The sequence below is a fragment of the Schistocerca americana genome, chromosome 10, assembly GCF_021461395.2.
Source record: "Schistocerca americana isolate TAMUIC-IGC-003095 chromosome 10, iqSchAmer2.1, whole genome shotgun sequence".
In the NCBI taxonomy this organism is placed as follows: domain Eukaryota; kingdom Metazoa; phylum Arthropoda; class Insecta; order Orthoptera; family Acrididae; genus Schistocerca; species Schistocerca americana.
In genome coordinates this window covers 189,908,032-189,927,420 of record NC_060128.1, presented here as the reverse complement: position 1 = coordinate 189,927,420, position 19,389 = coordinate 189,908,032, and the positions used below count along the sequence as shown (strand labels likewise).

General features: G+C 41.9%; 1 protein-coding gene and 1 non-coding gene across 2 annotated transcripts in view; both read right to left on the bottom strand.

Moving 5' to 3' along the window:
- Window positions 1-19,389, bottom strand: part of LOC124552505 (uncharacterized protein TP_0369-like) — a 222,410-nt gene that overhangs the window by 18,869 nt on the left and 184,152 nt on the right. The window lies entirely within an intron of this gene.
- Window positions 7,964-8,035, bottom strand: Trnaw-cca. The gene has a single exon. It is a non-coding gene; the product is annotated as a tRNA-Trp (tRNA).

The following is a 19,389-nucleotide window of genomic DNA, read 5'->3' as shown; positions in this document are numbered from 1 at the left end:
AGAATAAAATGTTTTATTGTAGAAAGGGGAAAGAGAATACACTCCTGGAAATTGAAATAAGAACACCGTGAATTCATTGTCCCAGGAAGGGGAAACTTTATTGACACATTCCTGGGGTCAGATACATCACATGATCACACTGACAGAACCACAGGCACATAGACACAGGCAACAGAGCATGCACAATGTCGGCACTAGTACAGTGTATATCCACCTTTCGCAGCAATGCAGGCTGCTATTCTCCCATGGAGACGATCGTAGAGATGCTGGATGTAGTCCTGAGGAACGGCTTGCCATGCCATTTCCACCTGGCGCCTCAGTTGGACCAGCGTTCGTGCTGGACGTGCAGACCGCGTGAGACGACGCTTCATCCAGTCCCAAACATGCTCAATGGGGGACAGATCCGGAGATCTTGCTGGCCAGGGTAGTTGACTTACACCTTTTAGAGCACGTTGGGTGGCACGGGATACATGCGGACGTGCATTGTCCTGTTGGAACAGCAAGTTCCCTTGCCGGTCTAGGAATGGTAGAACGATGGGTTCGATGACGGTTTGGATGTACCGTGCACTATTCAGTGTCCCCTCGACGATCACCAGTGGTGTACGGCCAGTGTAGGAGATCGCTCCCCACACCATGATGCCGGGTGTTGGCCCTGTGTGCCTCGGTCGTATGCAGTCCTGATTGTGGCGCTCACCTGCACGGCGCCAAACACGCATACGACCATTATTGGCACCAAGGCAGAAGCGCTCTCATCGCTGAAGACGACACGTCTCCATTCGTCCCTCCATTCACGCCTGTCGCGACACCACTGGAGGCGGGCTGCACGATGTTGGGGCGTGAGCGGAAGACGGCCTAACGGTGTGCGGGACCGTAGCCCAGCTTCATGGAGACGGTTGCGAATGGTCCTCGCCGATACCCCAGGAGCAACAGTGTCCCTAATTTGCTGGGAAGTGGCGGTGCGGTCCCCTACGGCACTGCGTAGGATCCTACGGTCTTGGCGTGCATCCGTGCGTCGCTGCGGTCCGGTCCCAGGTCGACGGGCACGTGCACCTTCCGCCGACCACTGGCGACAACATCGATGTACTGTGGAGACCTCACGCCCCACGTGTTGAGCAATTCGGCGGTACGTCCACCCGGCCTCCCGCATGCCCACTATACGCCCTCGCTCAAAGTCCGTCAACTGCACATACGGTTCACGTCCACGCTGTCGCGGCATGCTACCAGTGTTAGAGACTGCGATGGAGCTCCGTATGCCACGGCAAACTGGCTGACACTGACGGCGGCGGTGCACAAATGCTGCGCAGCTAGCGCCATTCGACGGCCAACACCGCGGTTCCTGGTGTGTCCGCTGTGCCGTGCGTGTGATCATTGCTTGTACAGCCCTCTCGCAGTGTCCGGAGCAAGTATGGTGGGTCTGACACACCGGTGTCAATGTGTTCTTTTTTCCATTTCCAGGAGTGTATAAAGCAAAGACTAGTACATTTTCATGATAAGTGAGATTTGAGGCCCACATTTGTGGATCTCCATTTATGCCTTAATAAATCATCAAAAAATATTTCATTTGCACTTTTGTCATGCTTTTTTAATACTTTGCTGGAAAATATGAAAAGAAAATTTTTCGGTTAATTCCTTTATTGCAGGTGTGGAAAGGATATATTGAACCCAAAATGAATATCACATGCGTTGCAATCATAAATCAGTGCTTTAACTGGGTGCGACGAAATGAAGAGATGGTAGATCTAAAAATGGTGGTGGATATAGTGCCATTTGAGCTGTTACACTTGTCGCAAGCAAGCGAAATTCCCTTGCGTATGTATCTTCATAGATATCAATTACGAATTGTTGGGCCATTTATGAAACCCGTGCACTAAATCACGGTATTTACGAACACGATCTGCCTGTAAAGGTACGTTTACACTGGGATACATGTATCGCGACATGTATGAGCGACATGTCAATTTGACATGTCGCGATACATCACCTCATACAAAAATTCACGGAACTTGTATGCGGACCCTCTAGCTCATACATGTCGCGTATACATTTTGTATATCGCTTTTTGGCCATATACGCGACATGTATGAGCGACATTTGAAGAACTCGCGCATGCGCAGTATTATCATTTCCTGTCGTCTTGTCGACTGCCGCTTATTTCGACGATTAGCGCATGCGTAGTACCAGGCTCTTTGGCGGCTGTTTGAGTTTTGAAGGTGCCGACTGTCGTTTCGACGTTAATGTATCTGCATAGAATATCAAAAAGTGCCATATGCAACATTATTCTTCGTGTTTGCGAGGCCATTGTGCAAGTTTTATCCCAAGAAGTGAAGGTAAAAGTTTTATATATATATCAGTGTATGTAATACATTATATAATTTTTTTCATGCATCTGGCAAGTATATCAATGTTTTGCTATTATTCCGGCGGCCTCGCATGATAATGTTGACAACGGATGCCGACAATCGTGTGGGAGACGTTTGCATTAGCAATCGCGCGACAATGCAAATGTTTTGTCATGAAATCTTCGTTTCAAGAGGGATCCCCAGTGGCCAAAAAACGGAGTGTTACTGCCAACTGATCCTCTGGTGGAATCGCTTCCCGAAAGTTTGTGTTGGTTTTGGACACAAGAGGAGCCACAAGTGATAACAAACCGCGGAAATCCTCCATACTCATCCTAACATAATTTCTAAAATATGCGCCATCTTCTAGCGTTAATTCGCGAGAAACTCTCCGTGCCACCATCTACGCTTCCTCCGCCTTTTCTTCCTACCATCTTCCAAAAGAGCAAGTGTATCAGCACATAAAAATGTGAAATCTTCCAAATCGTCGTCGGAAGCTATCGCACAGTGATTCATATCAACCAGTGTAAACGCACGCTCATACATGTATGAGATTGATACTTGTCAACTCATACAAGTCGCGATACATGTCGCAAAGTCGCATATACATGTATTTCATACATGTGCCGATACAAATCGCAGTGTAAACGCACCTTAAGAACGATGTAATGACACTGAAAACCTGAAGGACGTGTACGGAGAACCCTTGCGCCGCGCAATGTCGCGTCACAATGGAGACAATGTATAAGGTATGATGGCGAAAAATTCTGTTTTGCGCTCCTGAATGCTTACTCGACAGATATTCCTACTGTCTGTATCCGACACACATTGTCTTTGGTTCATTACACTGAAATCGCAGATATTCCAGTGTAACAACAGAGCTAGCATTGTAGCCAACAACAAACAAGCTTGTGATTGTGGACAAAGCATGCTTAACGGAATTCTCATGGATGCCAGTTCTAAATACGTGCTCTTTGAGCTACCACCTGGTACAAAGGTCAGATTTTGAAAAATCCTTATGAAATTCAGAACAAGCTGAAAGTGTTGATCGAAGCAGTTTGACAAAATTGCACATTCCTGGATATTCATCTGAAAGGAAGTACTCAGTCGTCCGATCTAAAATACAGGACAACCTAGTTTCCGAGGTAACTGTCTTGGTGTTGTTTCAGTTTTCATGCTATGAAACTAGAAAGATAGAGAATATATATTTCTGTTCTATATTAAAATAACTGTTGTGATATATCGAATTATGTGTTCACGATTTCCGAATTCTTCTGTTTGTGCTATCTTGATTTCTTTCCATCATTTCTTGTCAAAAGAACACGTTCGTACACGCCTGTGCAATGAATTTCACAATTTTGGTCTGTCTTACTAAGTTGGCCATGTCACGTCAGGATTTCGCACACCGGTTCCATCTCACTTGCGTCTCTGAGTAGTTGTAGGACAGCATGTTAAGTGTACATTTGTAAGTAGTCGTTTGAAATAACATCGCTCGCTTATTAAAATCGATTATCGTGACATTCAGGTGATATCTCGTGTGCAGAGCCACCTCCTATATTCCAAGATAATTTTCTTGAAGCTATTTCCTTTTTAATTGAATCAAAAATAGAAAATTAGTTATTTCTGTTTCATGTAAGAGAATAACTGCTTAAAAACTGTCATATATCCAATTATATTCAGACGATTTCCGAATTCTCGATGTCTTGGTGTGATCTCGATTTTTTGCATCTGTTCTTGTCAGTAAAATGCATTCGTTCTCGCCCGAGAATCGTATTTCACGATTTTGTACTGTTTTCCGAAGTTGTAGTATTGCAATTTCATCTCACTTTGTGCCGAACTTAACTGCCGCCCTTAGTGCTCCCTCGCGTTTTTGAGTAACTTCAAAAAAACTTGTGATGTGCTGTCTGTTTGGTTAACTTTGCATTCGATCACTGGTTAAGCTATCGTTTCAAATAACAGACATTCATCACAAGTTGTGTCAGTATAATTGGCTCATTGAAGTCTGCTGATATTCAGTTCAGATAATATTAGTACTGCTGCTGAACATCTGTGTAGCTGCAAGTTAGGGTGGGAAAAACCTACCAGTTAAAACCGATACCAGTATTTTAGTTCTGAATAGCCGAATTTTTCGGTATTTATTTGGTCCCTGTTACAACACGTGTTTTTGTATTTCTACTAATAACGGGGTAAATAAACCGAAATAACTGTTAGCCATAGCAGCACTGCTAAAATATTTCGTTTTTAAATAAACCTTAGTTAGAAAACACGTAATTTTTATTCGTGAAATTTTCATTGCTTTGAAACACCGCGTTATTATAGAAACTGGGCAAAGCGATCAGTGCTATTTTAATGACAATGCTAACAGAAACGGGTTATTAACAAATGACAGAAGAATCGATACTGCATTGCTGAGACAATAATGTATCTGCTACCATGTGGCTTGGTCTACTAGATGGTACGCGTGTGCATACGATGTGCAAGACCCACAACAAACTTGTGACATAATCAGAAGAGAAAACTCGAGACGTAACAGTTGATTCATAATTACGATGAAAATCTGCTGCCTGGGTCTACATAACATACCTTTATCTGCTTGTAGTCCTTGAAAACGAACAAACTAACACGAAAAATATAGTTCTTCAATCTTAGTTTTCATCCTTCAGCAATGACTACTCGTCACGTCCAAATAAAGGCCGATTATAACACGATTTTGGAGAAGAGTTTCAAAAACTTAGAATCAGTAGGAGAATACTGACTATTTTTGTAATAGTCAACCACTTATCACTTTTCGAGAAAAGTGGCCAACGGTAAACGGACTACGTTTTTTATTTGCGTACTCAGTTTTTTATTTTGATTCTACGTGTCTTTGAACTGAGGAAGTAAAAATTTTTAAATCTTTGTTCGATTTCTACGCCATTTACAGGAGATAATATGAATAAAAAACTGAAAATCGGTTATTTCATAAACCAGCTATTTTGAGCTGTTTTGACAGTCCTATTAAACTGGCGTTGAAAGGAGTAATGTAATCGAAAACCTGTTGATTCAGCGATAACAGCCATCCCTACTGCATGTGGCGGCTAGACTCCAAAATCACTCATACAGCACAATGTATTACGTATCTCTTGTACTCCCCCCCCCCCCCCCCCCAAAAAAAAAAAAAGAATCATAAATTCGAAAATCATAGTAAACAGACCTATTACACGTGCCCCAGGGCCGTAATTATTTGCCATATATCAATTTCCGCGTAGTAGTTTACTCCATTTTAATAAACGACCTGCGCTGACCTATTGTTAGCGGATGCTGGCAGGCCCCAATGCAACGCTTTAACTCTCCATTAATATCGTTTCTTGTATGACAGTTCTTGCGTCGTAGCTCATTGGTTAGAACAGTCTTAATTTGAGCATTTTCCCCAACGTGTCCACATTGCAAGTTGTAAGTGATGAATACAATGCGCAGAACTACCCATAGTGAGCCCGAAATACTATAATAACAGCACGAACGTTTTAATCATGGATTTCGCGCAGGATCTTCACGGTCAGCAACAGCTAGGATTTAGCGTTTCATTACCAGATGGCACTGACGCACTGGTAGTGGCTACCGTCGGTAGATGGCACTGCAAAGCAGTTCTGCCATTTTGACAAGCATAATACCTGGGAGGATGCTAAGTTCACCCAACCTGGATATGATGTCATTATGACGTAACACGCTTTAGTCGATTAACACACCTATCGATTTTTACGAACGTTCGAGATTGTAAACTGTCGTCAGCTAGTGGTTTGTTTTGACACGTGCGATTCTGATAACAGCTCAGTGTGGCAGCGTATATGTATTTCGCAGAAATAAATGAGCTGGATATTAATAGAAATATTCCTGACCGTGGCCTTGAAAACACCCCGGACAACACGTTTCGTAAAAAAAGTTAAGTCTTCTTGTGTCCTGACCAGATTAGATTGTGTGATTGTTGTATTGAACGCTTATGCCGAAAATAATATTTATTTATTATCAATATTTTAGTATGGTTTCATACAATTGGTCTTGTCAGTACATATTAGATTGTAGCAGCATACTCTTGCTGACTTTTTTTTCTTAATTTATATAGCTGAAAGAGAACTCGCGCAAGTTTGTTAGCTAAGTAATTTATACGTCCATCCCAAGATAGTCTTTTATGAACCATAATACCAAGTAATTTTACACTCGGACCGCAGAGACAGGTACCTTAGTGTCCAGTAATGACTGGTGTGTAGAATGTTTGAATTTCGAACTTAAAAAGAAAAATATGAGGCATTGTTGAAGAAAAATCGTCGACCGGAGATGAAATACGAGGGGAAGTGGATTTCTCAATGTAATCTTAACGAAAGGTTAGTGTCTTGACGCATCTAAAGATTTTGGCTGCTGAGTGCTTCTTCTCTCCGAGTACAAATAACCGACGCACTTCAGCTGGGTCAGAAGTACTTCAATTTCTGCTTGAGATTCACAATAACCACGCAATTGCCTGTCGTCATCGATGCTGAACTCTTTCAGATTTTCTCTCGTTAGTCTCTCGAATGCTGAACACATAATTAGAGACGAGCAAACGAAAAACAATGCACAGGACATAAACACAGTGCAATACACGATTTAAACGCAAGGAACGCATAACACATTTCAACGAATGGTGCAGAGCACAGCGCTACCCTGTCACAACCTCTCGAAAGTTCACAAAAGTCGAATAGTCGATATACGGTTTCTATCGCTTTCGATGTTGTGTGTATACGTCATAATGACGTCACATCGTATCCAAGTCCGGTGAACTTAGCATCCTCCTAATACCTGAAGTATCTTAAAAAAGATCTGACATTAAGAAATAATACTAAGCGTGTACCACATAACGTTCCCTTCCTATATTTATGAAATTAAGATAATGATTGAAATCGCGAAGTAAGGCGATGAACACCTCAGAATAGGTGTGCTGAATATCGGAATGCGAACTGAAATCGAATAATTACAAATCATTGAGCGTTTGTTTTCTACGAAACAGAGTAAGTGAATGCTATTATAAATGACTGACAAGTTTCAATTTCACGTCATGATGTTAACTAAAGGCTACTATCACACTTTTTGAAACTGACTGTTCAAGTACTAAAGATGACTGAGATAGTTATGCAGATTTATCCGAATATTCAAATAACTTGTACCTAGAGAAGTACCTGGTTCCCGGTTTTGCTACTATCCGCTATGTTGTACATCCATTTCGCTACGTAATCACCTACCCTAATTCTTACAAAGAGAAATCTAGCAATACGGCTACATTGGATTAATGAGATATTACTATAATACGGTGTATGTTTCGTCCACCATACCTACATTTCAGTTTGATAAAAGTCACGATCACAGAAGTAGATTAGCGTTCTTGAGGAACAGAATTCAAATTATTTTCCGACCATTCTGATTTAAATTTCCTGATGTTTCCCGAAATCGTTGAAGGTGAATGTTTGGAATGCTTCCTTTGAAACAAACATGATCGGTGCCACGGCCAACGCCATTGTCGAAGTGATGGTACATCTTACTCTTCGTTTGTTTGGCTATTACATACAAAGTTCCCGTCTCATTGTATATCCTGCAATACACTTGAAAAAATAAAAATGAATTGACCCCGACGTGATTTGAACACGCAACCTTCTGATCTGGAGTCAGACGCGCTACCGTTGCGCCACGGAGTCAGACGATGGTACAGTGCTTTATATTACAGTATCTTCAGATATATTCTAAGTAATTATCATACTCTGTATTGAAGGGTTGTAGTTCTTCTACATGTTATTTAGATAATGTATTTAATTTGCATCACTACTATTGTCACTTAAGTTCCAGAACTGAATAAAGTATTCTTTTATTTCAAGTTGACACCAGAGAGAAAAGAAGTGCCATACAGTTTCGTTGCAGATACAGCACTGAGGCAACAAATTAAGCGATAAATTCACTTTTTCTGAATGAGTTCCAGGTGATATAGCCACGATGACCGACATCAAAGCGAGCGAAATCTTCACAAAGAAATGATATGGAAGGTCTTACCTTTCGTTAGCCGTCTGTGACCCTAACGTCTGAGCTTGTGACCACTTATTTGACGTCTGTTCAGATCTGAGATGTCAGTACGGTATCTTTTGTACCACACTGCTAAAAATAAACCTAAAATCCCGTTATAATTCACTGGATCCGAAAATTTCCATCTCTTATGATTTAAATTAAGTACCGTATCGATTATGTGTAATACGTTCAAAATATTTTTAAACATCGCGGCAGACACTATTCGTCATTGTTGGACTCTATGATTCGTATTTATCTGCAGAAGTAACCCATTATACGGCTCTGAAAATTCCGCCTTATGCATGACACTGTGATATTTTATTGTTTGATATTTACAAATTTGCAGTGCACATTAATTATTGTTTTTTTAGCTAAACTTTGTCCGCATAATTGTGTAGTTGTTGTAGTTCATTGCGTGTTTGTCCAAATAGCCACGAAAGCTGTAATGATACTAAGGGTGTCATGTTCGTAATCTCATAGTTAACGCATACTTAATACTCACGACGACACAAACTTAATTGGAGGAGATACGCTGTGCAATTGCACCGTCTTATTTTTCACATTGTTATGGTTAATATTTGTTAAGTGTAGTTTTCTACAAAAGAGTGGTCATCAGTATGCAAAAAGTAAAATAAAATTAGAAACACTGACAACGGATGTAATTTAGCCCATTCTGGCAAAATATTGTCAAATGGCTCTGAGCACTATGGGACTTAACCACTGTGGTCATCAGTCCCATAGAACTTAGAACTACTTAAACCTAACTAACCTAAGGACATCACACACATCCATGCCCGAGGCAGGATGCGAACCTGCGACCGTAGCAGTCGCGTGGTTCCGGACTGCGCGCCTAGAACCGCTAGACCACCGTGGCCGGCCTAAAACATTGTCACATGCTATCTATCTATACATGCCTATATAAAGAAGATTGCGCGTTTAATTCTTTGTCTGTACAAATCTATAGTTTTATTCCAATCTTGATGAAACTTTGCACACTTTACCTTCCAGACAAGAGGAAGATCACTGACTACTTAAGATTTCGTAATCTAACATTGTATACTACTAAGCTTTGCGATATTTTCTTTCACAGTTTTATTCGAGTTTGGTATAATTATACATTTGGTAACTGTAAATACGCTTTCATTATGTTTTCGTGAAAGGAAAGTCTCTCTGCTTGCCTTGTAGAAACTCCTAAATCAGTATATATTTTTGAGTAATAACGTCACCCCCCCCCCCCGCACTCCCTCGCCACGGCTGACTGTAAATATGTATTTAAATTGTAAAAAATATAAATAAATATGTGAAATCTTTATTCATTAAGCTTATGCACATTTTTTACGGTCAAAATACTTCTTGTAGAAAATTAAGTTTACTGAAATGATACAAGTATATATTTTACAGTAAGATTTTGGGTCCATTATGCATTCCACATATATTACTTTACTTTGTAATTTAAAAAGGAATCAAAGCATACTCTATGATGTAATTGTTAATACTAAACTTATGGCTTGAAATTGGTGTATATTTGTAAAAGTCACGACAGGAAGCATCCCGTTGACACCCAGTGATTCAAATATGTCCTTCGATTTAAAGCGATTCCAGTTTCCCCTGTGGCTTGCATTCGCCATGAGTACAGGGCCAGTCACTTTGTGTGACGGGTCAACATCGGGCACTGCAGCTAATATGTTTGTAAAAGAACTGAAGAAGATAAATCTGTGGTCGTCCGAAGGTTGGTTTCAACACCACAGTATTCAGTTATTGAGAGGGGGGGGGGGCTACATTTGAACGTGGACACCCAGTTATTGTGCAGTTCGGCGAACAAGAAACCTTTGGATCCGTCATATGGCACATTACCACTGACCCAAATTACAGTTGAATCGGTGCCTTGGAAAATAGGGCATGTCCATTTTTTCCCATGTTCCGTTTACCGGCGATAACTGATCTTTATGTTTGTATGCATCGTTTGGTGTAACAAGGAGTCGCATCCCATCAAAAGAAATGCTCGTTTGTTGAGTTAGAGAATGGGTCCTGTCCAGATAAACAAACCTATTGTAGACCTGTTCCAATAAAAAAGAACAGATGTAAAGAAAATTCTGCAACACATACCCAACGAGCGGAAATCATTTATAACAGTGCCTGTCAGTGGCCAACGAGGGATGGACACCATTGCCTGCTTTTCTATAATTTGACTGTACTTTGGGTACTTTATGAATAAACTTAACATGCTCACGACACACTCTCTTATTATTATAACGACTAAGAATAACATAAACACAACCGTTCTGCTGCAAGCAGAACGCTAGCTGCCTCATCCGTATTATCAGGTTCGAAATGGGCCATCTCCAGTACACTCAGACTGAATTACTGACCACACTTGATGGCGAAAGTGCGTTGTAATAGTGTATGGTATTTCACTCTGAGACCAATTGCCACATAGCAACTCCATGACACCGTGCTTAAACCTGCTGTGTACTAAAACTGTTTTTTGTTTCCCTTGGAAAATTTACTTCTCGGACATGACGCCTTTTTCAACTCACCGACTCAGTTATTAATTAGTTGTTGTTGTGGTCTTCAGTCCGAAGACTGGTTTGGTGCAGGTCTCCATGCTTCTCTGTCCTGTACAAACCTCTTCATCTCCGAATAACTACAGCATCTTACATGTGTTTGAACCTGCCTACTATATTCATCTCTCGGTCTCCCTCTACAATTTCTACCTCCCTTCCTCCTCCACCACAACCAAACTGACGATTCCTTCATGCCTCTGAATATGCCCTAGTTTAGCGATGCTGTTAATTAGAAAGCAGCTTTTTACAGAAGCGAAGAAAGCGAAATATTTTTTCAGGGACTAGACAGAGTAGACGGTGCCGAATCTTGTGTTGGCAAATAAAAAAATGGTCGTATCTTGCACGATGTGGCATTTTTCAGAAAATAAATATTCTTATTAGCTCTCAATTACACAACAAGTTAACAAATATGCAAAGCATGATTCCATCAGTTCACTAATATTATTCATGATCTACTTTGGATATTTCTGCATAGTTGATGGTACTGGCACAGAACCTTTTTATTTATTGCGACTGATCGCGTTTGTCTGCCAGAAACAGTGAAAATTATCTACTTACAGCTGAATATTAATTAGCAATAATCTATACTTCATACAGCTTGCAAATATCAAACAGTAAGTTAGCGGTGATGGCATTCTATGGGACAACAAAATCACGCGTGAAACTGCAATACATGCAGATACAAGAGTGTAAATATAATTTTCTTAAATATTTCTGATTCATTCTACGTCAATTAGTTGGTATTTTGTATCTTTTGAAATCCAGTAAAGTATTCCGTGCTGATTGTGCCAACTATTTCCCGCTTATCTCCACTATACACTGTTAAGACAAAAAAAAAAAAAAAAAAAAAAACCGCACCACGGAGAAATTATCTCAATGGGACGGAAATCGCTAGACGTGATGTACATGTACAGAAAAACAAATGATTACAATTTCCGAAAAATTTGATGATTTATTGAAGAGAAAGAGCTTCACAAACTGAGCAAGTCAATAACACGTTGGTCCACCTCTGGTCCTTATCCAAGCTGTTATCCGGTTTGGCAATGCCTGACAGAGTTGTTGGATGTCTTCTTGAGAGATATTGCGCCAAATTCTGTCCGGTTGGCGCGATACATTGTCAAAACTCCGAGCTCTTGGGGGCGCACTGCCCATAATTCTCCAAACGTTCTCGATTGGGGAGAGATCCGGCGACCTTGCTAGCCGAGTTAAGGTTTGGGAAGCACGAAGACAACCAGTAGAAACTCTTGCCGTGTGTGAGCGGGCATTATCTTGCTGAAATGTAAGCCCAGGATGGCTTGTCATGGGCGGCAACAAAACGGGGCTAAATGCGTCCTTCTGCGAATAGAAATGCTACCCCAGACCATTACCTCTGGACTCCTGGTTCTCAGGCCGCATGGCAGGCGACAGTCAGGTTGTTATCACATCGTCGTCCGGCGCGTCTCCAGAGATGTCCTCGGCCTGCAATCTGACTGGTTCTAGCAGAATTGTGTTCAGTGATGATCTCTTGGAATTGAGGCCTGATGACCATCGAAGACGTGTCTGGTGACGCCCCAGACAGCAGTGGGACACCAACCCGTCCCTGCCACGTGGCCCGACAGCCAGGAGTGATGCTCCGGGGTGGCATCTCTTTCATAGCAGGACCACTTTGGTTGTCACCCCCACAGCACAACGGTACGTCGACGATATTCTACGACCCGTTTTGTTGCCCTTCACGACAAGCGCTTTTGGGATTACGTTCCAGCAAGATAATGCCTGCTTGGACATGGCGAGAGTTTCAACTGGTTGTCCTTGTCCAAACCAAACCCTACCGTGGCTAGCAAAGGTGGCCGGGTCTCTCCCCGATTGGGAACGTTCACAGGGCACGGAACTTGTTCATCTGGTGATCCCAAAGGGCATAGTTACAGTGGGGAGATGTGTATGGCTTTTGATGCTGGAAGAACTTAGTGAGAAGATTTTCAGATCCAGTTCTGCTGAATGATTATGATGCCAGTCTTCGTTTGAGAAACAATATAATCAAACTGCAGTCACCAGAACATCATCAGTTCTGTTCACCAAGGCTTACCAATGTACTGAAATATGCCTGATACGAATCAAGATATTTAGAGGGTCACCCATGCCAATTTGAAATCCCGCTGAATTTTGTTTTATATCGTGTTCAGTGTCGTGTATATTATGTGAAGAAATTTCGTTCATTTTATGTGCTTGCTGTAAGAAAACGTTATGTTTGAAGCATTTATTTACATATTACCGTTATTGTAATGGGTATCAGCAAACCATAGAAAGGGCGCTCGTCTAAAACGGGGCACGTGTGACACAGTAAGGTAGTCGTAGCAACGATCGGTATTGTAGTTATAAATTGTCGTAGCTGGGTTGGGAAAGAACCAGAGCTCTGAGCCCTAATAGAAAACACTGACGCTCAAATAGCTATGGGTACAGAAACCTGGCTAAAGCCGGAAATAAATTCAGCCGAAATTTTTTCAAACAATCTAACAGAAAGGATAGATTAAATACAGTTGGTGGTGGAGTATTTATTGCTGTCAGAAGTAGTTTGCCTTGTAGCGAAATTGAAGTAGATAGTTCCTGTGAAATAGTATGGGTAGAGGTTATGTTGTTCAGATGTGTGTGAGATCTTATGGGACTTAACTGCTAAGTTCACCAGTCCCTAAGCTTACACACTACTTAGCCTAAATTATCCTAAGGACAAACACACACACCCATGCCCCAGGGAGGACTCGAACCTCCGCCGGGAACAGCCGGTAAGAGTTTATACTTGACAATCGGACTAAACTATTAATTGGATCGTTTTACCGACCCCCGACTCAGAAGATATAGTTACTGAACAGTTGAAAGAAAACCCGCGTCTCATTTCAAACAGGTATCCCACTCAAAAAAATTATACATTTAAAGCCGGTGGGAGGCATAAAACTTGATACGAAATTGTTCTGATGCTTTCTCAGAAAATTATTTTGGACAATTAGTTCACAAGCCCACTCGAAGCGTAAATGATTGCGAAAGCATATTTGACCTCTTAGCAACAAATAATCCTGAACAAATAGTGAGTATCGTGACGAATACAGGGATTAGCGACCACAAGGCAGTTGCTGCTAGGCTGAATGCCGTAACACCTACAACCATCAAAAAGAAACGCAAAGTATATCTATTTTGAAAAGCTGATAAAAATGCTCTTAACTTCTTTTTAAGAGACAGTCTTCACTCTAATTATGTAACCGTAGAAAATATGTGGAATGATTTCAAAGAGATAGTATCGACAACAGTTGACAGATATATACCACATAAATTAATAAGTGGTGGTACTGATCCCCAACGGTACGCAAAAGTGTCAGATCCCTGTCGCAGAAGCAACGAAATAATTTCCACAACGAAACTGTGTGTCGAAATTTGGCAGAAAACCCAAAGAGATTCTGGTCATACATAAAGTACACCAGTGGCAAGACGCAATCAATACCTTCACTGCGCGATACCAACGGTGAAGTCACTGATGGCAATGCCACCAAAGCAGAGTTATAAAACACGGTTTTCCGAAACTCCTTCGCCAAAGAGGACGAATTAAATATTCCACAATTCCAATCAAGAACAACTGCGAAGATGAGAAACATAGAAGTAGATATCCTCGGTGTAGCAAAGCAGCTTAAATTACTTAATAAAGGCAAGGCTTTCGGTCCAGATGGAATACCGGCCAGGTTCCGTTCAGAGTATGCAGATGCAATAGCTCCATATTTAGCAATTATATACAACCGCTCGCTCACAGAAAGTTCCGTACCTAAAGACTGGAGATTTGCTCAAGTCACACCAATACCCAAAAAGGGAAGTAGGAGTAATCCGCTGAATTACAGGCCCATACCACTAACGTCGATTTGCAGTAGGGATTTGGAACATATACTGTATTCGAACATTATGAAGTACCTCGAAGAAAACGATTTATTGACGCATAGTTAGCACGGATGCAGAAAATATCGTTCTTGTGAAACACATATAGCTCTTTATACTAATGAAGTAATGAGTGAGTGCTATCGACAGGGAATGTCAAATTGATTCCATATTTTTAGATTTCCAGAAGGCTTTCGACACCGTTCCTCACGAGCGTCTTCTAATCCAACTGCGTGCCTACGGAATATCGCCTCAGTTGTGCGACTGGAATCGTGATTTCCTCTCAGAAACGTCATAGTTCGTAGTAATAGACGAAAAGTCATCGAGTAATAGAGAAGTAACGTCCGGCGTTCCCCAAGGAAGTGTTACAGACCCTCTATTGTTCCTGATCTATATTAACGACATTGGAGACAATCTGAGTAGCCCTCTTAGATCGTTTGCAGGTGATGCTGTCATTTAACGTCTTGTAAAATCAACAGATGACCAAAACGAATTTCAAAATGATTTAGATAAGATATCTGCATGGTGGCAATTGACCCTGAACATGAGTACTAAAAGAAATCCGCTAAATTTCGATTACGCGATAAGTCACACAAATCTGAAGGCTGTAAATTCAACTAAATACTTAGGAATTACAATTACGAATAAACTAAGTTCGAACGATCACGTAGATAATGTCGTGGGTAGAGCCTACCAAAGACTGCCATTCATTGGCAGAACACTTAGAAGGAGCAACAGCTCTACTAAAGCGACTGCTTACACCACGCTTGTCCGCCCCATTCTGGAGTATTGCTGTGCGGTGTGGGATCCGCATCAAGTGGGACTGACGGATGACATCGAAAAAGTACAAAGAAGGGCAGCTGGTTTTGTATTATCACGAAATAGGGGAGATAGTGCCACAGACTTGATACGTGAATTGGAGTGGCAATCATTAAAACAAAGGCGTTTTTCGTTGCGACGGGATCTTCTCATGAAATTTCAGTTGCCAATTTTCTCCTCCAATTGAGAAAACATTCTGTTGGCACCAACCTAAATAGGGAGAAATTACCATCACGATAAAATAAGAGGAATCAGGGCTCGCACAGAAAAATTTAAGCGCTCGTTTTTTCCTGCGCATCGTTCGAGAGTGGAAGGTGGTTCACTGAACCCTCTGCCAGGCACTTTAATGTGAATCGCAGAGTAATCACGTAGATGTAGATGAACGATTCTGTATCATAATAATTAATTACTTATTAGTTTCAATTAACATAATGCAAGTATACGAAAAACAAAAAAAAAGAATGTAAAACGAAAAATAACAATTTAAAATAAAACAAATGTAAGTACAGTAAATAATTAGATTACTAATGAATGTTTAGATATTTTAATTATGTATGTTGAATATACTTTGACAGCTGTGTACAGCTTATTTTCAAAAAAAGGTGTTTCATAAACCAACTTTATTATACATGGATGTATGTAGTTTGAAATCTTCTTTATGTTCCAACAAAAGCTTTCATTTTTCAGAATTAAGTAATGGTGGTGGAGCTTTTTATAAAATTTAAAATTATTACAAAATTCGATTATACAGTTTTCAAGAATGTTAATCACGTATCAGCTTTTATATAAGAGACATTTTTTATATGTATCACAGTTTTGAAGCTATCCCCAAATATACCAAATTACCTTTCGGGGTGTGTTTTGCCCCTAAAAGTGAAATTGGTCACGAGAAAATACGTACTCCATTATTTTTAATCCTCTACACATCTACACATCCACCAAATTTGATCAAGACCGTTTATTGACATTGGGAATGTTTCCGCGTCAGAGTTTTGAATTTACTTCGTATTAAAACCCACATCTCACTGCGATCAGTCAAAATAGGTTGCGCACACTGATTGTGTTCTTGATTATTCAGGCAGACTGAAGCTTAGTTTAGTGTGCTCCCTGCCGCCGTTGGATAAGCAGCTGCAGCAGCAAGTCGTATACCCCTAGCTTACTTATTTGTTACATAGTTTAATTCTTAATTTCTTTGCGTGTTTTTGGGTACTTGCATTCTTTAATTCATAAATTTCGGGCGTATTACAGTATTTGAGAGTTGTAGCATCGCGCTTTAGTACCTGAATAGTGTAAATTCGCGTAGTCGTCTGTCTTCTGTTTTTGTTTTGAACGGCCAGTGTCGGTTGGTCACAGCCAATGTGCTCCCTGCCGCCGTTGGATAAATGGCTCTGAGCACTATGGGACTCAACTTCTCAGGTCATTAGTCCCCTAGAACTTAGAACTAGTTAAACCGAACTCACCTAAGCACATCACAAACATCCATGCCCGAGGCAGGATTCGAACCTGCGACCGTAGCGGTCTCGCGGTTCCAGACTGCAGCGCCTAGAAACGCAAGGCCACTTCGACCGGCCGCCGTTGGATAAGCAGCTGCAGCAGCAAGTCGTATACCCCTAGCTTACTTATTTGTTAGATAGTTTAATTCTTAATTTCTTTGCGTGCTTTTGGGTACTTGCATTGTTTAATGCATAAATTTCGGGCGTATTATAGTATTTGAGAGTTGTAGCATCGCGCTTCAGTGTTTACTTCATAGATTCTTACTTAAATTGCGTGTGAGTTTCGTATAGGAGGTGTAATTTCGAGTTTTAGTTACTGTAATCGTAAATTCAGGCAGATTGTAGCGCAGTCGTTAGGCATTTGTACAGGTTAGTTAATACATTCTTTGCGTGTTTCCCTTGCGTAATCTAGGCACGGACTCATCTTTCAGTAACTGTTGTTCAACATCGATTAGAATGGACAGGGACTGCGATTGCTGTGTTCGGATGAGAACTGAGTTGGCATCCCTTCGCTCACAGCTGCAAGCGGCGCTGACTTCGGTCGCGCAGCTTGAGGCTGTTGCCAATGGGCACCACTGTGGGGAGCCGGACTTAGGTATCATGGGGATGTCATCCTCGTCCCGTATGTCTCCAGATCGACCTGCCGCTGTGGTTGCCCCGGTTGCTGCCCGCAGTGGGGCTGAGCCCCCTCGCCTGTGGTTGATTGGGAGGTCGTTCCAAGGCGTGGCAGGCAGCGAAAGACGTCCCCGGAGGCTGATCAGAAAGCCTCCCCGGTGCGTCTGACAAACAGGTTTCAGGCACTGTCTCTGGCTGAGCCAGATGCAGCTGCCTGCCCTGTTTCAGAGGACGATTCTCAGCCTTCAAGGTCCGGGCAATCGCAGAGGGTGGGCTTATTGGTAGTTGGGAGCTCCAATGTTAGGCGCGTAATGGGGCCACTTAGGGATATGGCAGCTAAGGAGGGGAAGAAATCCAGTGTGCACTCCGTGTGCATTCCGTGTGGAGTCATTCCTGATGTGGAAAGGGTCCTTCTGGATGCCATGAAGAGCACAGGGTGCAGCCAGCTGCAGGTGGTGGCACATGTCGGCACTAATGACGTGTGTCGCTTTGGATCTGAGGAAATTCTCTCTGGATTCCAGCGGCTATCTGATTTGGTGAAGGCTGCCGGTCTTGCTTACGAGATGAAGGCAGAGCTTACCATCTGCAGCATCGTTGACAGAACCGACTGCGGACCTTTGGTGCAGAGCCGGGTGGAGGGTCTGAATCAGAGGCTCAGACGGGTTTTCGACCGTGTTGGCTGATTCCTTGACTTGCGCCATAGGGTGGTGGGGTTTCGGTTTCCGCTGAATAGGCCAGGAGTTCACTACACTCAGCTGGCGGCTACACGGGTAGCGGAGGCTGTGTGGTGCGGACTGGGAGGTTTTTTAGGTTAGAAGGCCTCGGGAAAGTACGGGGTGGGCTGCAATCTCAAATGGTGCATGTGCAAATACAGGACGTGCTTGGATAAAGGAACAGTCGGAATTGTAAATTGTTGTAGTTGTGCTGGGAAAGCCCCTGAGCTACAAGCGCTAATAGAAAGCACAGAATCTGAAATCGTTATAGGTACAGAAAGCTGGCTAAAGCCTGAAATAAGTTCTGCAGAAATTTTTACGAAGTCTCAGACGGTGTTCAGGAAAGATAGATTAGGCAGAATTGGTGGTGGAGTGTTTGTGTCTGTCAGTAGTGGTTTATCTTGTAGTGAAGCCGAAGTAGATACTCCGTGCGAATTGGTATGGGTGGAGGTTATACTTAACAGCCGAACTAAGTTAATAATTGGCTCCTTCTACCGACCCCCAGACTCCGATGATATAGTTGCTGAACAGTTCAGAGAAAATTTGAGTCTCGTAACAAATAAATACCCCACTCATATTGTTATAGTTGGTGGGGACTTCAACCTTCCCTCGATATGTTGGCAAAAATACTTGTTCAAAACCGGTGGTAGGCAGAAAACATCTTCCGAGATTGTCCTAAATGCTTTCTCCGAAAATTATTTCGAGCAGTTAGTCCACGAACCCACGCGAATTGTAAATGGTTGCGAAAACACACTTGACCTCTTAGCCACAAACAATCCAGAGCTAATAGAGAGCATCATGACTGATACAGGGATTAGTGATCACAGGGTCGTTGTAGCTAGGCTCAATACCGTTTCTTCCAAATCCACCAAAAACAAACGCAAAATAATTTTATTTAAAA